The following is a 22,602-nucleotide window of genomic DNA, read 5'->3' as shown; positions in this document are numbered from 1 at the left end:
TTGTGATAAAAACATCTCAAAATTTTAGCAATTTTGAAAACTTAAAAAATTGATGTGGAAGTGTCTGAGTTCTTATAGGAACTTTCCCTGAAAGTGGTATTAGAGTGAAAGTAGTGGGTTGAGTTGGTAATACTGGAAAACCCTGATCACAGAGAAGTGAAATCAGAGAAGAGAAGGGGCTGATAAAGGCTCTGTGTTTTAGTGGGTTTCCATGCAAAATCATCCCACCCATGGACTAGAAAGCTGGAGTATTTCCACAACAGCTCCTGTCCGTCTATAGCTAGGAACTGTTAGGGGATTGGGCATTAACTCTCTAGCACTTTCAGCCTGCCACAGGCCACCAGGGGTGAGGAGAAGTGAGTACTGGCTTCCTGCCAATATTATGAGCCAAGAAGAGTAGGTGAGTCATCTACGGTGTCTGCTACAAGGTGGATTGTTGCCTTCGTTGTTGTGAAGAAATCTTTTAATCTTGAAGGATACTAATTCTTCATCATTTTTCTAGCAACTATTTTTCCTAACTTATATTTTTCTTTTAATTTTTATGGATATTTTCATGTACAATTTTAAAATGTCACCCTTTTCACTTACATTTTGTCCATTGTTCTTATTCTTAAATCTATTTCCCACTAGGAGATCCACTAAATATTCACCAATATTTTAACTTAGATCTTATTTTTCATATTTAGAGTTCCAAATACTATAAGAGAACATAAAACAACTGGTGTCTGTAATATTCACACTGTAAACATTGAATACATTTGAATATATACTCATACATTCGACATTTGTTGGTTGCATAATCTAAAAGTACTCTGTCTTCTCTCTTCCTAACAGAAACTAGAATTTTCTTTGGAGAATTTTTCATCCATCATTGTGCAGCATTGGATGAACCCTAATTGTACAATCTTTACCATGAATACTGCCATGGATACTGGACCAGATAATGGGCCTTTCCAAATTGCTATATGGCATTTTCTGTGCTCACGGGGTCTGAACCGGGAGTCCCTCAATCAAGGGGAATCACAGGCATTTGTTTGATTTTCTGGTGAAACAATGCCCTCTCCACATGGGTGAAAATGAGGAAGCCATAGCTATAGTTGCTGCTTGCACCTGTCTGACAGTTACTGGTAAAGCAGCCTGAGAACTAAGCCAACACAGAGAAGAATGCCAGAATGGCAGATGAATGGATGTGGAGTCCTAACTAGATTGAGGCTGTTAGGTTTTTTCAATGTCATCATCCAATAATTCCACTTCATAGTTTAGAGTAGTTTTTGTTTCACTTCATTTACTTACAAGATACAGTCCTGATTTAATTAAATATATGTACTTTTTGTTAAGATCATATTTGATTCATTTTTAGATGGAAAGGAAAATTATTAGAGTTAAAGATGTTTATAACCCAAGAACACATACATTATTTATGATAATAAAAGAAAATAATTACCTGATGTTAAATGTGAATGCCCTTAGTTTTCTATAGAAAATCCTAGCAACATTTGTTCTTGTCTGTGTACAACTCCAAAGTATTTATTTTCTGATATGGTCAGGCTTTGTGTCCCCACCCAAATCTCATCTTGAATTGTAATCTCCATAATCCCCATGTGTCAATGGAGAGACAAGGTAGAGGTAATTGAAGCATGGGGGCGGTTCCCCCATGCTGCTCTTGTGATAATGAGTGAGTGAGTTCTCACAAGATCTGATGGTTTTATAAGGGCCTCTTCTCCCTTTGCTAGGCACTTCTTGCTGTCACCTTGTGAAAAAGATGCCTTGCTTCCTCTTCGCCTTCTGCCATGCTTGTAAGCTTCCTGAGGCCTCCCCAGCCATGCTGAACTGTGAGTCAACTAAACTTCTTTCCTTTATAAATTACCCAGTCTTGGCAGTTCTTTATCATGGTATGAAAATGGAGTAATACATTTTCCTCGCAAAGATCTGTCTACATATAATAGACCTTGGTAAATAAGATGATACTCTCAACTTTAATAATTATTGTGTTTTAATAAACCATACAGATATTCAGTCAAACTGATTCATTTTACAAAAAGAGAAACTGAGGCCCATTGAGTAGTTCTGTTTGCAGAACTACTGGTTAAAAAAGAAAAATGCTAAACCAGGCCTCTGGCTTTTCTCTTTTTTCTTTGAGTATTTTTATTTGAAAATGTTAATTCCTTGTGGACAACAAAAGTTTCTGAATATTACATTATCCCTGTTGATTTAAATCTTTATTCTCAAAATATCTGTAGCTTAATCATCAATTTACTATTTTTTGATATGATAGGAAATTATTCTCTATTTGGAGAATGTTGATATACAGCAATTAAGTATACTGACACTTGTCCCTGGGATTTTTTTTTTTTATACTATAAGAAGTTTCATGACTTTTTAATAAAGATTGCTTAAAGTTTAACAGAGAAAAAATATAATCAACTAAGAATTGAATGAATTGAATAACGAACAGATGAAAAACATTTATGATCAAAGTTCCATCCACTTGGTGCTTTGAGGAGTCTGTTTAAATTAAGTACATTTTATATGTGAAATCTTAGTGTGTTAATGCAAATGTGTATACTTTAAAAATTATTCATTTGCATTTTCTGAATTGTTTCAGAAACACTCAGATTATAAGGCTACAGAAAAAGTCTAGTTCTAGTATACAATGTTAGTGTCAGACTTCTAATTATTGTGACCAACAACATTACTCTTCCACCAATTTCACAGATGAGTTCAGAAGTAAAATAAACGCCATCACTGGTATGTTTTACTTATTATTTTCTTGTTTTCTAAACAATTACAACAGAGAATGTTTTTCATCTCTTTATATTTTGTATCAGACTAAGTTCCACTGAAATGAGAATGGCATAGGCCTATTGATTTCAAGAATGTTTCTGTAAAGCAAAACATTTTTATCAACTAAACTAACATGTCTCTTATGAATCTGATAACAAAGGTAACAGTTGAAATCCAGCAATGGAGAAAAGCAAAATAAAACTAAATCATAGACTCAAAATCATTAATTCAACAGATAACATGAGATATGTATATCATATATAATTTGGGACTGTTAAAATCCAGTATATTTTGCTTTCCAAAAAAATGTAATGCCATCGGTGAGAAAAAAATCAATATTCTAATAACATCTACCTTGGATTCAGTTTCATTTTTCTCGGAAAATATCAGTTTCTGAAAAAGAGTGCTCAATTTTTATAGTTTATAATAACTTCTGTTAATTTTATGATTACAATGAGTCAAATACTATTTTAAGGGTTTTATAGAAATGATCTCATTTGATATTCACATCAACCATTTGGGAGAATTGTTTTAATGACCCCTCATTTATAGATGGGGAAACGAGGATTCAGAGTGGTTAAATAATTTCTCCAAGGTCTCAGACTTTTACATAGCTGAGATGAGATTAAACCCAGGTCAGTTTTGAATTTAAATATCATATTCTTAATGCTACACTATACAGCATTCCTGCCTGTCAATTTTTTTGCTCCTGAATTATTTCATGTTTCTTTGGTCTGCTGTTTTCCATACTGGCATTTGGCATCTCTTGGGTATGTGCAATGAACACATTTCAGATACCATGACATTTACATGGTAAATAATCTTGTCAAAAATAAAACTGATCACCATAAATTCTGCTCTTTGTACTGTTCCTACTTTAATTCAATATGTTTGAGAACCTACTGTGCTCCAAAGACTAGATTGAATTTTTTAAACCTAAAGATGAATATAATACAGTTCATACTCTTTAAGATTTCTCAAAGTGCCTTAATGTATCTTGAAAAGTCATAACTCTAGCAAAGGAAGGCATATTAAAAAGAGAAAAAAATAAATTTCTAACATTTCTGGTTGTTTTTTACATTTTTTAAATTTTTTATTTTTGTGGGTACACAGTAGATGTATATATTTATGGGGTAGACGAGACATTTTGATACAGGCATGTAATGTGAAATAATCACATCATGGAGAATAGGGTATCCATCCCCTTGGGCATTTATTCCTTGTGTTACAAAAAATCCAATTTCATTATTATAGTTATTTTTAAATGTACAGTTAAGTTATTACTGGCCATAGGCACTCTGGTGTGCAGTCAAATAGTAGGTCTTATTCTTTCTATTTTTTGTACCCATTAACTATCTCCTCTTCCCGCTCCACCCCCCACTACCCTTCCCATGCTCTGGTAATCATCCTTCTACTCTTTATGTCCATGAGTTCAATTGTTTTGATTTTTCAATCCCACAAATAAGTGAGAATATGCAACATTTGTCTTTCTGTGCCTGGCTTATTTCACTTAATGATCTCCAGTTCCACTCAGATTGGTGCAAATGACAGGATCTCATTCTTTTTTAAGGTTGACTAGTATTCCGTTGTGTATCTGTACCACATTTTTCATCCATTTATCTGTTGATGGATACTTAGGTTGCTTCCAAATCTTAGCTGTTGTGAACAGTGCGCTGCAACAAACATAGGGAGTGCAGATTATTTCTTTGATATACTAATTTCCTTTCTTTTTTTTTTTTTTTTTTTGTGAGATGGAGTCTCGCTCTGTCGCCCAGGCTGGAGTCCAGTGGCACGACCTCGGCTCACTGCAAGCTCCGCCTCCCGGGTTCACACCATTCTCCTGCCTCAGCATCTCGAGTAGCTGGGACTACAGGCACCTGCCACCACGCCTGGCTATTTTTTTTTTTTTTTTTTTTTTTTTTTTTTTTGTATTTTTAGTAGAGACGGGGTTTCGCCGTGTTAGCCAGGATGGTCTCGATCTCCTGACCTCGTGATCCGCCCGCCTCGGCCTCCCAAAGTCCTGGGATTACAGGCATGAGCCACCGCGCCGGGCCTACTAATTTCCTTTCTTATGGGTATATGCCAGCCAGTGGGATTGCTCAGTTTTTCGTTTTTGGATCATATGGTAGTTCTATTTTTAGTTTTTTGAGCAACGGCCAAACTGTTCTCCATAGTGGTTGTACTAACTTACATTCCCACCAAGAGTGCACAAGGGTTCCCTTTTCTCCACATTCTCGCCAGCATTTGTTAATTGCCTGTCTTTTAAATATAAGCTATTTTAACTGAGGGGTGATGACATCTCAGCGTAGTATTGATTTACATTTATCTGATTGATGATCGATGAAGTTGACTACGTTTTCATATGCCTGTTTGCCATTTGTATATCTTCTTTTAAGAAATGTCTATTTATTTCTTTTGCCATTTTTTGGTGGAGTTATTAGATTTTTTCCTATAGAGTTGTTTGAGCTCCTTATATATTCTGGTTATTAATCCTTTGTCAGATGGGTAGTTTGCAAATATTCCCTCCCATTCTATGGATTGTGTCTTCACTTTATTGATTGTATCCTTTGCTGTGCAGAAGCTTTTTCACTTCATATGATCCCATTTGTCCATTTTTGCTTTGGTTGCCTGTGTTTGTGGGGTATTGCTCAAGAAACTTTTGTCCAGATCAATATCCTGGAGAGTTTCTCCAATGTTTTCTTGTAGTAGTTTCATAGCGTGAGGTCTTAGATTTAAGTCTTTAATCTATTTTGGTTTGATTTTTGTATATGGTGAGAGGTAGGGGTCTAGTTTCACTCATTCTTCTGCATATGGATGTTCAGTTTTCCCAGCACCATTTATTGAAGAAAACATCTTTTCCCCAGTGTATATTCTTTGCAGCTTGGTCAAAAATGAGTTCATTGTTGGTGTGTGGATGTGTTTCTGGGTTCTCTTTTCCTGTTCCATTGGTCTATATGTCTGTTTTTTATGCCAGTACCATGCTATTTTGGTTCTATATCTCGGTAGTATAATTTGAAGTCAGGCAATGTGATTCCTCTAGTTTTGTTCTTTTTGCTTAGGATAGTTTTGCCTACCTTGGGTATTTGGAGGTTCCATACAAATTTTAAGATTGTCTTATTTCTTTGATGAATGTCATTGATATTTTGGTAAGGACTGCATTGAATCTGTAGATTGCTTTAGGTAGTATAAACATTTTAACAATATTGATTCTTACAATCCATAAACATGGAATATTCTTCAATTTTTTGGTGTCTTCTTCAACTTCTCTCATCAGGGTTTCATAGTTTTCATTATAGAAGTCTTTCACTTCTTTGGTTAATTCCTAGGTATTTAACTTTATTTGTGGCTATTATAAATGGAATTACCTTTTAATTTCCTTTTCAGAATTTTCACTTTTGGCATATAGAAATGTTACTAATTTTTGTGTGTTGATTTTGTATCTTGCAACTTTACTGAATTTATCAGTTCGAGTAGGTTGTTTTTTTGGAGAGTCTTTAGGCTTTTCCAAATATAAGATTATATCATCTGTAAACAAGGACAATTTGACTTCTTCCATTCCAATTTGGATGACCCTTATTTATTTCTCTTGTCTGATTGTTCTAGTGAGGATTTCTGACACTATGTTGAATAACAGTGGTGGAAGTGGGCATCCTTATTGTGTCTCAGATCTTAGAGGAAAGGTTTTCAGTTTTTCCCCATTCAGTATGATACTAGCTATGGGTCTGTCATATATGGCTTTTCTTATGTTGAACTATGTTCCTTCTATACCCAGTTTTTTTAGAGTTTTTATCATCAAGGGATGTGAAATTTTATCGAATGCCTTTTCAGCATTAACTGAAATGATCATATGTTTTTTCTTCTTCATTTTGTTGATATGATGTATCACATTGATTGATTGGCACATAATGAACCATCCTTGCATCCCAGGGATAAATTCTACTTGGTCATGATGAATGATCCTTCTAACGTATTACTGAATTCAGTTTGCTAATATTTTGTTGATGATTTTTGCATCAATATCCACCAGAGATATTGGTCTGTAGTTTTCTTTTTATGATGCGTCTTTGCCTGGTTTTGATATCAGGGTAATATTGGCCTCATAAAATGAGTTTAGAGATATCCCCTACTCCTCTATTTTTCAGAATAGTTTGAGTAGGATTGGTATTAGTTCTTTAAATGTTCGGTAGAATTTAACAATGAAATCATCAGATCCTGGGCTTTTTTTTGCTGGGAATTTTTTTATTATGGCTTCCATCTCATTACTTGTTATTGGTTTGTTCAGATTTTGGATTTCTTCCTGATTCAATCTTGGTAGGTTGTATGTGTGTAGGAATTTTGCCATTTCTTCTGGATTTTCCAGTTTATTGCCATATAGTAGCTCACATTAGCCACTAATGATCCTTTGAAATACTGTGATGTATGAATCAGTTGTAATGTCTCCTTTTTCATTTCTGATTTTATTTATTTTTATCTTCTCTCCTTTTTTTCTTAGTCTTGCTAAATGTTCATCAATTTTATTTAACTTTTCAAGAAACCAACTCTGTGTTTCTTTGATCTTTTGTATTTTTTAAATTTCATTTATTTCTGCTCTGATATTTATTATTTCTTTTCTTCTCCTAATTTTGGGTTTGATTTGCTCTTGCTTTTCTAGTTCTTCAAGATGCATCATTAGATTGTTTATTTGAAGTTTTTCCTCTTTTTTGATGTAGGCACTTATAGCTATAAGCTTCCCTCTTAGTACTGCTTTTGCTGTATCCCATAGATTTTGGTATGTTGTGTTTCCATTATCATTTGTTTTAAGAAATTTTTCAATTTCCTTCTTATTCATTGACCTACTGGTCATTCAGGAGCATATTGTTTAATATTTATGTATTTGTTTAGTTTCCAAAATTCTTCTCGTTATTAATTTATAGCTTTATTCCATTGTGGTCAGAGAAGATACTTCATATTATTTCGATTTTTTGAATGTTTTAAGACTTGTTCTGTGACCTAACATATGATATATCCTTGAGAATAATCCATGTGCTGAGGAAAATAATGTGTATTCTAAAGCCATTGGATGAAAAGTCTGTAAATATCTATTAGATTCATTTGATCTATAGCGCAGATGAAGTCCAGTGTTTCTTTGTTGATTTTCTTTCTGGAAGATCTGTCCAATGCTGAAATTGGGGTGTTGAAGTCTCCAGCTATTATTGTACTAGGGCCCATCTCTCTCTATTTAGTTTTAACAATATTTGCATTATATATCTGGGTGCTCCAGTGTTGAACGCATATATGTTTAGAATTGTTATATTCTATTGCGGAATTGACATATTTATCACTATATAGTGGCCTTCTTTGTCTCTTCTTACAGTCTTTGTCTTAAACTCTATTTTGTCTGATATAAGCATAGATTCTCCTGCTCTTTTTTGGTTTCCATTGGCAGGTGATATCTTTTTCCATCCCTTTGTTTTCAATTTATTTGTGTCTTCCTAGGTGAAGTGTGTTTCTTTTAGGCAACAGATCATTGGGTCTTTGTGTGTGTGTGTGTGTGTGTGTGTGTGTGTGTGTGTGTGTGTGTGTGTGCGCGTGCACGCACACACGCGCGCCACTCTCTGTCTTTTGATTGGAGAGCTTCATCCATTTACATTCAGTGTTATTGTTGATAGGTAAGGACTTACTCTTGCCACGCTATTATTTGTTTTCTGGTTGTTCTGCAGTCTTCTCTCCCATCTTTCTTTCGTTCCTGTCTTTGTTTAGTGAGGGACATTTTCTCTGGTGATATTATTTAGTTTCTTGCTTTTTATTTTTTGTGTGTCCATTGTATGATTTTTGGTTTGAGGTTACCACGAAGCTGGCAAATAGTATCTTATCACCTATTATTTTAACCTGATAACAACTTAACATTGTTTGCATAAACAAACAAAAAGAAAACTAGTAAAAACTCTATGCCTTAACTTCATCCCCTCACTGTTTAACTTTGGTTGTTTCTGTTTATGTCTTACTGTACCATGTCTATCTTGAAAAGTTGCTGTCATTGTTTTTTATTGGTTCATAAGTTAGTCTTTCTACTTAGGATAAGAGTAGTTTATAAACCACAATTACAGTGTCATAACATTGTATGTTTTTCTGTGTTTACTTACTATTGACAGTGAGTTTTGTAACTTCAGGTGATTATTTATTGCTCATTAATGTCCTTTTTTTTCTGATTGAAGTACTCCCTTTAGAATTTCTGGTAGTAACAGGTCTGGCGATGAAATCCCTCAGCTTTTGCTTATCTGGGAAAATCTTTCTTTCTCCTTCATATTTGAAGGATATTTTTGCTGGATATACTATCCTAGGGTAAAAGTTTTATTTTTTCTTTCAGCACTTTAAATATGTTGTGCCATTCTTTTCTGGCCTGTAAAGTTTCCACTGAAAAGTCTGCAGCCAGACATACTGGAGCTCCATTGTATGTTGTTTCTTTTCTCTTGCTGTGTTTAGGATCCTTGTTTATCCTTGACCTTTGTGAGGTTTGATTATTAATTGCCTTAAGGTAGTCTTCTTTGGGTTAAGTCTGCTTGATGTTTTATAATCCTTTTGTATTGCTATCTTTCTCTAGGTTTGGGAAGTTCTCTCTTACTATTCCTTTAAGTAAACTTTCTACCCCATATCTCTTTCTCTACCTCCTCTTTAAGGCCAATAACTCTTAGATTTGACCTTCTGAGGCTATTTTTTAGATCCTATAGGCATGCTTCATTTTTTTTATTCTCTTTTCTCTTGTCTCCTCTGACTGTGTATTTTCAAATAGCTGTCTTCTAGCTCACTAATTATTTCTTCTGCTTAATCAACTCTACTATTTAAAAACTTCAATGCATTCTTCAGTATGGTAATTGCATTTTTCAGCTCCAGGCTTTCTGTTTGATTCTTTTTAATTTTTTCAATCTCTTTGTCTGAGAGAATTTATCCAAAATTTATCTGATAGAATTCTGAATTCATTCCCTGTGTCATCCTGAATTTCTTTGAGTTTCCTCAAGCAGCTATTTTGAGTTCTCTGTCTGAAAGGTCACATATCTCTGTTTCTCCAGGATTGGTCCCTAGTGCCTAATTTAGCTCATCTGATGAGGTCATGTTTTCCTGGGTGGTGCTGATGCTATCAGATGTTCTTCAGTGTCCATGCATTGAAGAGTTAAGTATTTTTTGTAGTCTTCCCTTTCTGTTGTACCTGTCCGTCTTGGGAAGGCTTTGCAGATATTTGAAAGGACTTGAGTGTTGTGATTTAAGCTGTATCTGCTTTAGGGGTCACCCCAAACCAATAATGATGTGGTTTTTGCAGACTTCTAGAGGTACTGCCTTGATGGTCTTGAACAAGATCCAGGAGAATTCTCTGTTTTACCAGTCAGAGACTCTTTGTTGTCTTCCCTTACTTTCTCCCAAACAGAGTCTCTCTCTGAGTGTGTTCTGGGCCACCTAAAGCTGGAGGTAGAGTGACACAAGCACCCCTGTGGCCACCACTGTTCTGACTGCACTGGGTCAGACCTGAAACCAGCACAGTACTTGGTCTTGCCCAAGGCCTGCTGTGACCACTCCCTGGCCACTACCTATGTTCACTCAAGGCCCTGGGCCTCTACAGTCAGCAGGTGGCAAAACCAGACAGGTCTGTCTTCCCTTCATGGCTGGCACAACAATCCAGGCATATTTTCTTCCCTTCAGGGAGTTCTCCCAGGCCCAAGTGGGTCCAGAAGTGACTCAGGGACTAAAGTCAAAAACATTAGAAGTCTACCTGGTGTTCTATTATACTACAGCTAAGCTGGCACTCAAACTACAAGATGAAGTCCCTCCCATTCTTCTGTCCCCTTTCCAAAGGCAGTGGAGCCTCATCATGTAGCCACCACCACCATAAGCCATGGAGAGTACTGCCAGACTAGTGGTGATGTTCCCTTACAGCCCACGGGACCTGACCTGGGCCAGAGGGGAGCCCAATGACCTGAAGAGTAAGTCTCAGGCCAGTGGCCCAGGGCAGGTCCAGAAATGTGTCCAAGAGTCAAGTCCTGGAATCGGGGACCCCAAGAGCCCACTTGATGTTCTACCCTCCTGTGGCTGTGCTGGTATCTCAGGTGAAAGACAAAATCTCTTTTACATTTCCCTCTGCTTTTCTGAAGCAGAAGTTTTGCCCTATGGCCACCACAGCCATTTATTTGCTGAGTCTCACCTGAAGCCAGCACATCTCAAAGGCTCACCAAGGCCCTCAATGTAGTACCTGAATATCACTGCTGGTTATTCAGGGTCCAAGGGCTCTTCAGTTGGCAGGTGATGAATGCTGCCAGGATTCGATCCCTCCCCTCAAGGCAGCTGGTCCCCTTCTGGCCCAGAGTGTGTCTATAAATGTCCTTCTGGGAGGTAGGGCCTAAAACAAGAGCTTCACAACTCTGACTGGTGCCCTCTCCTGCTGTGGCTGAGCTGGTATCCAAGATGCAAGACAAAGTGCTCCCCACTCTTCCCTCTCCTCTCCTCAGGTGGAAGGAAGGAATCTCTTTTGAAGCTATGAGCTGTGCAGCCTGGGGTTGGGGAAGGGGTGATGCCAGTGCTCCCTTAGCTGCCCTTGGCTGGTGTCCCAGTAGGCCATGTGCCTCACCCCCACCCCCAAGTCCACTATCTCTGGGCCCAGTCAGCACTAGGACTCACCTAAGAGCTGCAGTTCTTGTGGCCTAAACTGCTTTTGAAATTTACTTGAAGACACACAGCACTGTAGCCCTTGATGGTAAGATTTGCTGGAATTCAAGTTCTGTCCATTGGGAAGTGCAATTTCTCTCTGGCTAGGGCTGCTTTAAATGCTTCCTCCATGGGGAGGCAACAGCTGGGTTTGGTCCGATTTTCCTTTCTTCTGTAACAGGACAGCACTGAGTTCAATGCCTCACCATTGTCTCCCTCCCCTAGCACCTAGAGAAGCTCTATGCACCATACGCCTCTGTAAGTGGGGTGGGAGAGTGGTGGCGTCAGCACTTCAGCTCTCTTTTTTTTTCTAACTCTTTAGTACCTCTTTCAAGGATACAAAGATAAAACCAATATTATGAGGGCTCACCTGATTTCTGGTTCTTACGAAGGTGTTTTTTTTATGTGTAGATAGTGGTTAAACTGGTGTCCTTGTAGGAGGGATGATTGCTGGAGCATTCTATTTCACCTTCTTGCTCCTGTACTCTATTTCTAGTTTTTTAGACCTGTAAATATCATTCCTTAGTTGATATGGTTCAGATTTGTGTTATCACCAAAACTCATGTTGTAATGTAATCCCCAATGTTGGAGGTGGGGCCTGGTGGGAGGTGATTGGATCATGGGGGTGGATCTCTCATGAATGGTTTGGCACGATCCCCCTCCCCCTTGGTGCTGTCCTTGCAATAGTGAGTGAGTTCTCCTGAGATCTGATCATTTAAAAGTGTGTGGCACACCCTCCACCCCACAATTCTATCTTGTTCCTGCTTTTGTCATGTGATGTGCAAGCTCTCACTTCACCTTCCACCATGATTCTACACTTCCAGAGGCCTCCTCAGAAGCAGATTCCAGTGCTATGCTTCCTGTACAGTCTGCAGAACTGTGAGCCAAATTAACTTCATTTCTTTATAAATTACCCAGTCTTGGGTTTACTCTATAGCAATGCAAGAATGGCCTAACACACTAGTGAAAGATTGGTGGTTTTGGAATTAGCTTTCTATTTGCATACTACTCAATTCACAGATATTCAACAGCAATTATGTAAGGAGAAGTTTGAAAAAGGACGGAGATGGGAACACAGGTTTTAAGAAAGTCTGGGCACAGCACCTTGGCCTGGCAAAGAGTTTTACTTCATTGTACCATTGAGTAACCAAATGTATCTTATCCCACCCCATTTTCCAGTGGTCAGTTCCTATGTTAGTTTATATTACTGTGTAACAAGTTACCGCAAATCTAGCAGCTTAAACCAGCACCCTTTTATCAGCTCACAGTTCTGTAGGTCAGAAGTCTGACGTGGTGTGCCTGGGTTTTCTGCTTATGGTATCACAAGGTTGAAATGAAGGTGTCTGCAGAGCTGAGTCCTCATTTGGATGTTGTGAGGAAAAATCTACTTCAAAGCCCATTCCCATGTGGGAGAATTTAGTTCCTTGCCATTGCAGAGCTGAGGCTGTGTTTCCTTGAAGGCTACCAATTGGGGTTTTCTCTTACATAGAGACACCCATATTCTGTGTCTATCCTCCATCTCCAAGCCAACAAAAGTTCTTCAAAAACCTATTATGCTTTAAATTACACTGACTTCCTTTTATGCTACTAGCCTGAGAAAGTTGCCTTTTTTATAGGATTCTCATAGCTCCTTAAGGATTAAGCCCATCTAAGAAATCTCCCAGGGACATAGTCAGACTCTGAGCATTAGGGTAGGACACAGCTACTTCCAATGGATATTCAGAAAGTGTTTGGTCCATCTTGCATCCCTTATGAGAGGTTTTTTTTTTTTCAAGCTTGTGTCATTATCTCAGTGACCACCCCACCTATATCAGTACTTAGTATCTCCTTTTCCTTTGCAGTCGCTCATGCCATGTCCCAGAACTCTTGGCCACAGTGCTTTCAATGGGCTGCTGTTGCTCTGTCTTCCAAGGAAAGAAGAGAAACTGGAATCTGAGAAAAAACACCCTTCTCTGGATTCCTTTCCTTCATGCCTCCCAAGCACACTTCATGGGAATGCTAGACTTCCCTGAGGGATAAGGACATGTTCAAGAATTACAATTGAAAAGGGAATCACACTCAGGATAGTGTTTTGAAAGACAGAGCGTGGACTAGGGTGAGGAAAAGAAGATATTGAATTTGCAAAACTTAAGAAATCACTCTTGGATCTGTTGAAATGCTAGTCCTACCCTCACTGATCCTGCATTTCCAGGGACCTGAGAGCCAGTTCTCTCTTTCATGTTGCACCCTTGGCACCTGATCCTGAAGGAAACATTCACCCTCCAGTTTGTGCCTTGCAAGACCCTAGTTCCAGCTCTGTTCAAATCATAAAATAAGATGCATGAGACTACTAAGGAAATTGAATATACTGAAATATGATTATTAAAGTAATTAAAATCAAATATGTGATACCCTAATACATGAGCTTATGAATGCAGAAAATAAAAATATCCAGGCATGAGCCCAGTAATTTTGAAACAGTGGTAAACATGAATGATATTTCAAAATATCTGCAAAAATGTAATGTGACTTGAAAATATACCTGATTTTTTGTTGTCAGTAAAAATTCAGAAATACTGCTAGCATTACAATGCTGAGGTGGGGGTGGGTGCATTGCTTATATTCACAATAGAAGGAAATGCTGACTTCTAATTAAATATTCCTCATGGGAAAGATCCATTTTTCCTCCCAAGTTCTCAGACTCCTTTAATTCTAGCCATTAACTCCAGTTTAGAATTCCAGTGAAAAACCATCATTCAACATTCTGAATATTTAGAGGAATTGGGAAGGAAAAACAAAGAGAAAAAGCAGTTCTGATTCCCCAAGAAAGAACAGATTTAAATTCGATTTGTAGATTATTCCTGAATATCTACCATGTGCAGGGTGTTTGTCAAGAAAAGTGACAAAGGAAACAAAAACACTTTATTTGAAAAAACATAAACAAAACTAAATTACAAAAGAATGTTCTCTGCAGTCATTGTGCTGACTTTACAACAGGATTTCTACTGCTCCCAGAGGGAGCTGAGTTTCAATTACTGAGATGTACATTTGATCTAGTTTAACTAACCTACTTTCAGTGGGCCTGGTCTTGGAAGGAAAAGATGCAAAAAAATAAGATTGTTCTGTAGGGCATTTTTGTGATAAGTCAAAACACTTAACTGATTCATCAAAGATTACCAAACTGCAAGATTCCTAAGCGGCAGTAAATATTTAAAGTTCAGATGGAAACACAATTAGAAGCAAGAATTAAGTCACCTAATCCTTTCACCTACTCAGAGGCAATGGGAAGGCTTAATGAGAGAAACCTTTGGATATTTGCTGATGGCACACTTGTGAGCTTCCCTTCCGTTACTGAACACATGGAGAGAGTAATTTTTCAAATTGACATTCACTTTTGAAAATGGTTTAACATGTTAAAATAAATCCAACAAATGTAAAGAACCCATTATTTTAAAGGAGATGAACAGCAATAAGCTGATTCATGTCATGAGGATAATTTTATGTTAGTAAATGTCTTCTGCATATCATCTGCAAAGCTTTTTCTAAAAATAAACCCTTGAGTAACTAAACCAAACTGCTTTTTTTGCAGTATGTAGAAATCTTCAAAATACTACAATTTAAAAGTAAATTTGACCAGAGTTGGTTTACTTTCACTATGTTTTTTTACAGGTCAAATTGCCATTAATTTCACAAATAGTTTCCCAAAACAAGCCTGATACTTACAAAAATAGGGCATAGGGTAGATGCAACTATCAGGAAATGCAGGATTAATAAGTCACCAACAAGGCTCAGCTTCAATGTCTCCATTATAAGGAAGATAGTAAAATGCTCACGCCTTTCAGCCTTAATTCTGATACTGACCTCCAGGATGCATTTTAACTATGGTGCCAGGTACTGGTGAAGGGCAGAGTCAGAAGAACTGAATTTGGCTCTTTCTTATACCAGCTGGATGGTCTTGAGCAAGAGCTTTATCCTTACTAAGTCCCAGTTTATGTATCTGTAGAGTGGAGCTAGTAGCCTCACTTAAAGGGCTATCAATGATTATTGAATGAAATAATACATTTGAAAGAACTTACAAACTATAAAATATATGAGGTTTTATTAGCATGTACTTTTTAATTTGTTCTGATTTCATTTCAGTTTTCTTTAACAGGATTATTGGCTATAATTGATCTATAAAACCTCACATGTATTTAATGCATATAATTTGATGCATATGTTTGGACATATGCATACAGTCATGAAGCCATTATCATAATCAAAGTAGAAAACATAGAGGTTGATTGTTATTTCATAAATTATTTTAACTTTCATTTAATTTTTTCTTTCAAATTGGTGGTTCAGGTAAAACAAAATTTAGCAGCTTAGAAAGGACAAACCCCTCTCTTAAGTATCATATGCTATAATTGAAGGAATTTACAAGGCTCTTCATGTGTGCTTCTGAGGACAAAGGAAAAGAAAGGCGATCATAGACTAATGACAAGGAGCTCACTCATCCTAGCAACAGTCCTAAAATTCATAAAGCTAGGCTGATGATATGACGGAAAGGCCCATTAAAGCAATCCAGCTAAAAGCACAGGTATCAGACAAAATACCAATCTCCAGGAAAAGTAAGAAACCCTTAGAACTCAATAATAAGATACACATCAAATCTAAAAAATGGACAAAAGTTTCCAACAGATTTTTCGCCAAAGAAGATATACAAAATGAAAGTAAACACAAGGAAAGGTATTCAATATAATTAGTCATCGGGGACATGAAAATATGACTAAGGAAAACATGAAATAACACTACATACTCATTTAAATGGCTAAAATTTTAAAACTACTGATAGCACTAAATATTGGTGAGAATGTGAAGCAACTGGAACTCTCATACATTGTTGGGAGGGATGCCAAAGTGTAGAATCATCATGAGACAGACATTCTGAAACTGGAAACACCCCAAATGTCATCAATAGAAGAATGTATAAAACATAGTATTTATGCAATGGAATACTACTCAATAATTTTAAAAGCTGGCTACTGATACATGCAGTAACAGGGGTGAGTCTCAAAAACATCAGGCTGAGTGAAAGAAACCTTACAAAAAAGAGAATACATACTGTATGATTCCATTCATGCAAAGGTTCAGAACTAAACTGTAGTAAATAATAATCAAAACAGTGGGTTTTGTTTTTTTGTTTTTGTCTTTGTTTTTGTTTTTGCTAGGGGGTGAGTTGGGGATTGTCAGGAAAGAGGCATGAGGGAACTTTTTAAGGTGGTGATGGAGTATAAGTTACACAGACACATGCATTTTTCAAAACTCAGCAAATGTACACTGAAGATTTGTGTATTTCATTGTATCTAAATTTTATATCAAAATTGTTTAAAACAATAAATATTGAACTCTAGTTACTATAGGCACACTGAAGTACTTAGGGAAAAGTATACTGATATCTGTAATTTATGAAAGGCATACAAAATAAGATTGACGGATTGATAGATGAATAGATACGTGACAAAACTAGTATAGATAAAATGTAGAATCCAGTAGTTGGGTAGATAAAGGTGCACCGTAAACATTTTTTCAACTTTGCTACTGACATACTTGAAATTATTATGATAAAATTCTTAAAGAAATTGTGGAAATACAACCAATTGTGCTATCATCTGTGAATACTATTCTAAGAAACCTGAAATCCTGAACAACAGGATGTGGTATGTCCCTTACCTCCATAAAAGCAGCCATGAGGCAGTGTCTCCAGCACCTAATTATGATTCGCTTTAATTTTTTAACTGCCCTATGACACTGAATGTTCTCACTTGGAGACTTTAATAGTCATAGAAGGGTACTTACTTCTCTAGGAGCCATAATAATATTCGCATGACACTGAAAGTTGAGACTACTACCCAGTGCTCCTGGGAATCAACTAAAAATGTAGAGTGACGTTGGCTCAAAGACTGAGCCTTCATCATGGGCATAGGGTTGCTATCCTAGAGTAGAGCCCTTGGGACTCTTCAGAGCAGGGATGAAAGATAAAAGAAAACTACAATAGTCCTAAACAAGCAGGACAGCCTACTCAATGAATAGACCTCTTGGAAATGAAAGTGTAGGTAATTCCTGGTTTTAGAAACCTGACCAAGGCAAGAATAGGGAATGAACAAAGGAAGAAAACTGCAGAGGAAATGTCCTCTGGATATGTAATCACTTGGAGAATGGTGAGCTAGACTTCCTTGTATCTTAGCTTTCTTTTCTGGATTTCCTCAGGACATTCAGTACAATGAATTCAGAATGACAGCCAGTGGGCTGAATCCAGCAGAAGGTGGCCCACACAGTGTTTGGTGTCACTTTTTAATTTGAATTTGAATCTCCTTCACTAGGAAACACACTCTCCCATTCAAACCAGCTGTATTTGTCACACTGTCTTACAACTGTCCAGATTTACATATTTGTATTACCTCCATGACCTCTACAGGAAATTGAATTTACCACCACTTCCTTGGAGAGATATTTTCATGCCTTTTTCTGTTATTTTTTTCTTCTCACATTACAATAGGAGTTGATCCAGTAGTTGTTGCTTAAAATGATCTGTGTGTTGTTGTTGTTGTTGTTGTTGTTTAATTATTGGTAGGTTTACATGTGCTGTTTATTTCAAACATAGTAGAACCCACAGGGTGTGGGTACTGAGATGGATCCGTCTACTGTGGCAATGTCTCCTCCAATTGCAGAAGTTGATGTGGTACATGTACCATCCTGCCAGAGTGAAATGTGTATGTTTGTCATTGAATGTGTGATTGTTGGATTATGCGGGGCCTGGATAGGTATTGCTGTGGCTTAATATACCAGATGACACCTTAAAAGCAGAACACAATGAACCCAAATCTCTATGCAGTTTCTTAGCACAAAATATGCTCAATACTTTGTGTTCTCTGTTGGATGGTGATTAACCAATCCCGCTAGAACTTTTCCCTTGGAAAATGTAAATAAGTGACCCTAGAAAAGGTGGAGCTCTAGAGCTTGGATTTTATACTAAAAATTGCTGGTGGGTTCTTTTGTGTTCCTTAATAGCCTTCTTGCATAGTCCAGTCCTAGAAAAACTGAGACTAGAGTAAGTTCTTGACTGCTGAGACAACCTTCCCTGCTCCCTCATTTCCTGATATGTCCATGGAACAGAATGCCACCAGCAAAGATAATCTGCATGTACCTCTTTCTTGACTCCTGAACAAGGGCACATACACAGGTAGTTCATGTATCCGTATCTGTGCATCAGTTTAGTATTATATCAAATGTTCTTCCTTGTATCATCAGATCCAGTCAAGCGCCCAGCACTTTATAGATGCCCATTGATTCATTGATTCAGCAAATGCTCACAGACGTTCTCCTCTAGACGGCACTGGCCTAGGTGCCAGGGACACCAATACTCCCAATAAATAATGAATGAATGACTTTCTATAAGTGATGTTAGGTTCCACGTAGATGTTACCCTGGACTGTGCTATACAGATCTCTCAAGAACCCAACGGGTAAGCAATTAGAGTCACATAATTCTACAAGAAAAGTAGCTGGGCACATGGAGATTATTCACCCAAATCTCCTGGCTTTACAAGTGGTAACTACCCATTAAAGGCAAGATACCCCAGAACAGGTATTTTATAAATTTAAGAAGGTTAAGTTGCCAATTCTGTCGTAATGAAAACATTTGATAGGCATCCAGGGTAACGCACATCTTTTCTCAATTTAGACTAGTTGCAAAAACTTTGTTACAGAAGAAATATCTCCATAAATGTTTTCTTGAAATCTAATATAATGTGTGCAAGGGTGTTATCTTGCTTATTGCCAAACCAGGAAAAATGTTGCTGTTTAACAATTTAGTTCAAAATAATTAGCCTCAAAGAGGTTGTGATTTAGAAATGCTGCCCATAACTCCCATTAACTTTAATTGAGTTTATAGTGCATGCAGGAAGGAAAGAGACAGAGAGAAAGAGAGAGAGAGAGAGAAAGTGCATAGTACTCCCTTTTAAAATTAAATTTAGGGTAAATTCAAGAACTATAGCTTCTTGTTGACCTGGTTTTTCTGTTGAAATTATTCCCACAATTGGTTTATGACCATTTTCACATCATTAACTTTTATAGTTGTTTTTTGTTCATTTTAAACCATTCCATGCTTATCCTTTCAGAGCTCCTCATTTGTAGACCTCTAAAATTATTTTTGAATGGCAAGTTATTTCCCAGTCGTCCCATTTCTTCCAAAGTCAGCCTTTGTTATTACCATTTTGAAGCTGTTTCTCCCAGTTCATTCTCCTTCTCCTGGAGCCTCACTGTTCATGTTCATACTTCCTGATTCTTCCCCCCAGTGAGACATTTACCACATATTAATATCTGAGTTGAATTACCTATTGCTTTTCTAGCTTTTCCAAAGAAAGATTTGCATTTTTTCCACATAAAATGTATGCTGTGTCCTTGAAAATCTAAACTGTGACCTAGACTTGGGGGAATTATCAAGGAAAACAATCCTGGTCAAAGTGCTAATGGAAATGGAGGCAGAATGAAGGGTGACCGGGAGAGTGGAATCTACCCTCACCTTTCATAGTATATGCACCTCTTCACCCCAAATGTCATGGACCCCTTGAGTCCTCTACTAAAGTAGTTATCAGACATTTTCCCTCAATATTACAACTTCCTTTTCCTTAAAATCTTAAAATATTTTCAGCACATAGAAAAGTATAGAAAAAGAATGATTTGGCTGGTGCAGTGGCTCACGCCTGTAATCCCAGCACTTTGGGAGGCCAAGGTGGGCGGATCACAAGGTCAGGAGATGGAGAACATCTTGGCCAACATGGTGAAACCCCATCTCTACTAAAAATACAAAAATTAGCCTGGTGTGGTGGCGCGCACCTGTAGTCCCAGCTACTCTGGAGGCTGAGGCAGGAGAATTGCTTGAACCTGGGAGGCAGAGGTTGCAGTGAGCCGAGATCATGCCACTGCACTCCAGCCTGGGCAACAAGAGCAAAACTCTGAAAAAAAAAAAAAAAAAAAAAAAAAAGGAAAGAAAGAAAGGAAGAAGGCAAGCAGAAAGATGAAAAGCAAAAGAATGATTCCATTTCTCAGTAAATTAAATTTTAACATTTTGCCATGACTGCTTCCATTCATTTTCCATTGCTGTGTAACAAACTACCACAAGCCTTGCAGCTTAAAACAACAGAAATTTATTATCTCACCATTTCTGTGGAAGTCTGTTACCCTACGACTTGCCTTCTGTTTGGAGTAGCCCAAGGCCGACACAAAGGTGAGGGCTGGGCTGTATTTTCATCCGGAGGCTATGGGTAGAAACAATCTGCTTCCACGCTCATTCTTGTTAAAAAAAAAAACTTTCAGATCCTTGCAGTACCAGGACTGAAGTCCCCGTTTGCTCTCTGACTGTGAGTCAGGGGCTACTCTCAGCTGCATTCCTTGCCATGTGGCCCCTCCATTTTCAAGCCAGCAGTGGCATATCAGATCCTTCTTGTACTTTAAATCTCTGACTTCTTCTATCCCTGACCTCTAGGCCCAGATTTAAAGGGCTCATGTGATTAAGTCTGGTCCACCTTTTTTTTTTTTTTTTTTTTTTTTTGAGACAGTGTCTTGTTCTGTCACCCAGTGCAGTGGCTCGATCTCAGCTCACGGCAACCTCTGCTTCCCAGATTCAAGCTGTTCTCCTGCCTCAGCCTCCTGAGTAGCTGGGACTACAGGTGCACACCACCACGCCCAGCTAATTTTTGTACTTTTAGTAGAGACGGGGTTTTACCATGTTGGCCATGCTAGTCTCAAACTCCTGACCTCAAATGATCTGCTGGCCTAGGCCTCTCAAAGTGCTGGGATTACAGGTGTGAGCCACAGTGCCAAGCCAACCCTTTTTTAAAAGTTAATCTGTGCCATATAAATTAATCTAATTTCAGACATAAAATTAATTATATTCATTATCTGGGATTATGCATGACATGCATATAGGGGCCAGGAATCTTAGGGATTATTTTAGAATTCTGCCTACCACACCACTCCAGCAACTTCTTTCCTTTTTTTTAATATAAAGTTCTACTCTGTCACCCAGGCTGGAGTGCAAAGGTGTGAACATGACTCACTGCAGCCTTGACTCCCTTGGCTTAAGCAATCCTCCTGTTTCAGCCTCATGAGTAGCTAGAGCTATAGGTACACACTACCACACCTGCTAATTTTGTTATCTTTTTGTAGAGATGGTGTCTCACTATGTTGCCCAGGCCAGTCTCTTAACTCCAGGGCTCAAGAAATCCTCCCACCTCAGCCTCGCAAAGTGTTGGGATAATAGGTGTGAGGCGCTACGCCCAGCCAATTTCTTAATTAATATACTGCAAACATGCAATAGCATACTACATTGCTGTTGAAATAAACAAAGAAGTTCTATATTGATCCATGTGGATAAATCACTTAAAAATAATTGGAAAAAGGAAATTCAAGATGGTATAGATGATGATATACTATTCACGTAAATTTTATAAATGAAGATTCTTTTTTCTCTCTCTCTCTCAGTGCATTTGGTATTTAAATATTGCCGAACACAATCCTATTACTGGGTATATACCCAAAGGAATATAAATTGTTCCACCATAAAAACACATGCACGTGAATGTTTATTGCAGCAATATTCACAATAGCAAAGATGTGGAATTAACCTAAATGCCCATCAATGGTAGATTGGATAAAGAAATTGTGGCACATATCCACCATGGAATACTACATGGCATAAAAGAATAAGATCATGTCCTTTGCAGCAACATGGATGGAGCTGGAGGCCATTATCCTTAACAAACTAATGCAGGAACAGAAAGCCAAATTCCACATGTTCTCACGGATAGGTGGGAACTAAACATTGAGTAGGCATGGACACAAAGAAGGGAACAATAGATACCAGGGCCTTCTTCAGGATGAAGGGTGGGAGGAGGGTGAATATAAAAAAACTACCTATCTGGTACTACGCTTATCACCAAGTGACAAACTAGCCTGCATACCAAACCCCTGTGACACACAATTTACCTCTATAACAAACCTGCACTTGTACTCTTGAACCTAAAATAAAAGTAAAAATAAAATACATATTGCCGAACACAGTTTCTCTATTACACATTCTGGTACAGTGCCCAGAGCTCTTATCAGCTGCTAGATCCATTAGTCGCTG

At 37.7% G+C, this 22,602-nt stretch overlaps 1 long non-coding RNA gene across 1 annotated transcript in view; it reads left to right on the top strand.

The window, feature by feature from the left end:
* Positions 1-1,731: 1,731 nt before the first annotated feature.
* The window catches only part of LOC129058147 (uncharacterized), an 88,980-nt gene continuing 68,109 nt past the window's right edge, over positions 1,732-22,602 (top strand). Inside the window, exon 1 of the long non-coding RNA XR_008523038.2 lies at positions 1,732-1,832. This is a non-coding gene — a long non-coding RNA (uncharacterized LOC129058147). The remainder of the gene's footprint in view (positions 1,833-22,602) is intronic.

This window comes from Pongo abelii, chromosome 11 (genome assembly GCF_028885655.2).
Source record: "Pongo abelii isolate AG06213 chromosome 11, NHGRI_mPonAbe1-v2.0_pri, whole genome shotgun sequence".
In the NCBI taxonomy this organism is placed as follows: Eukaryota; Metazoa; Chordata; class Mammalia; order Primates; family Hominidae; genus Pongo; species Pongo abelii.
The sequence above is the reverse complement of the archived record's forward strand: the minus strand, read 5'-3'. Positions and strand labels throughout refer to the sequence as shown.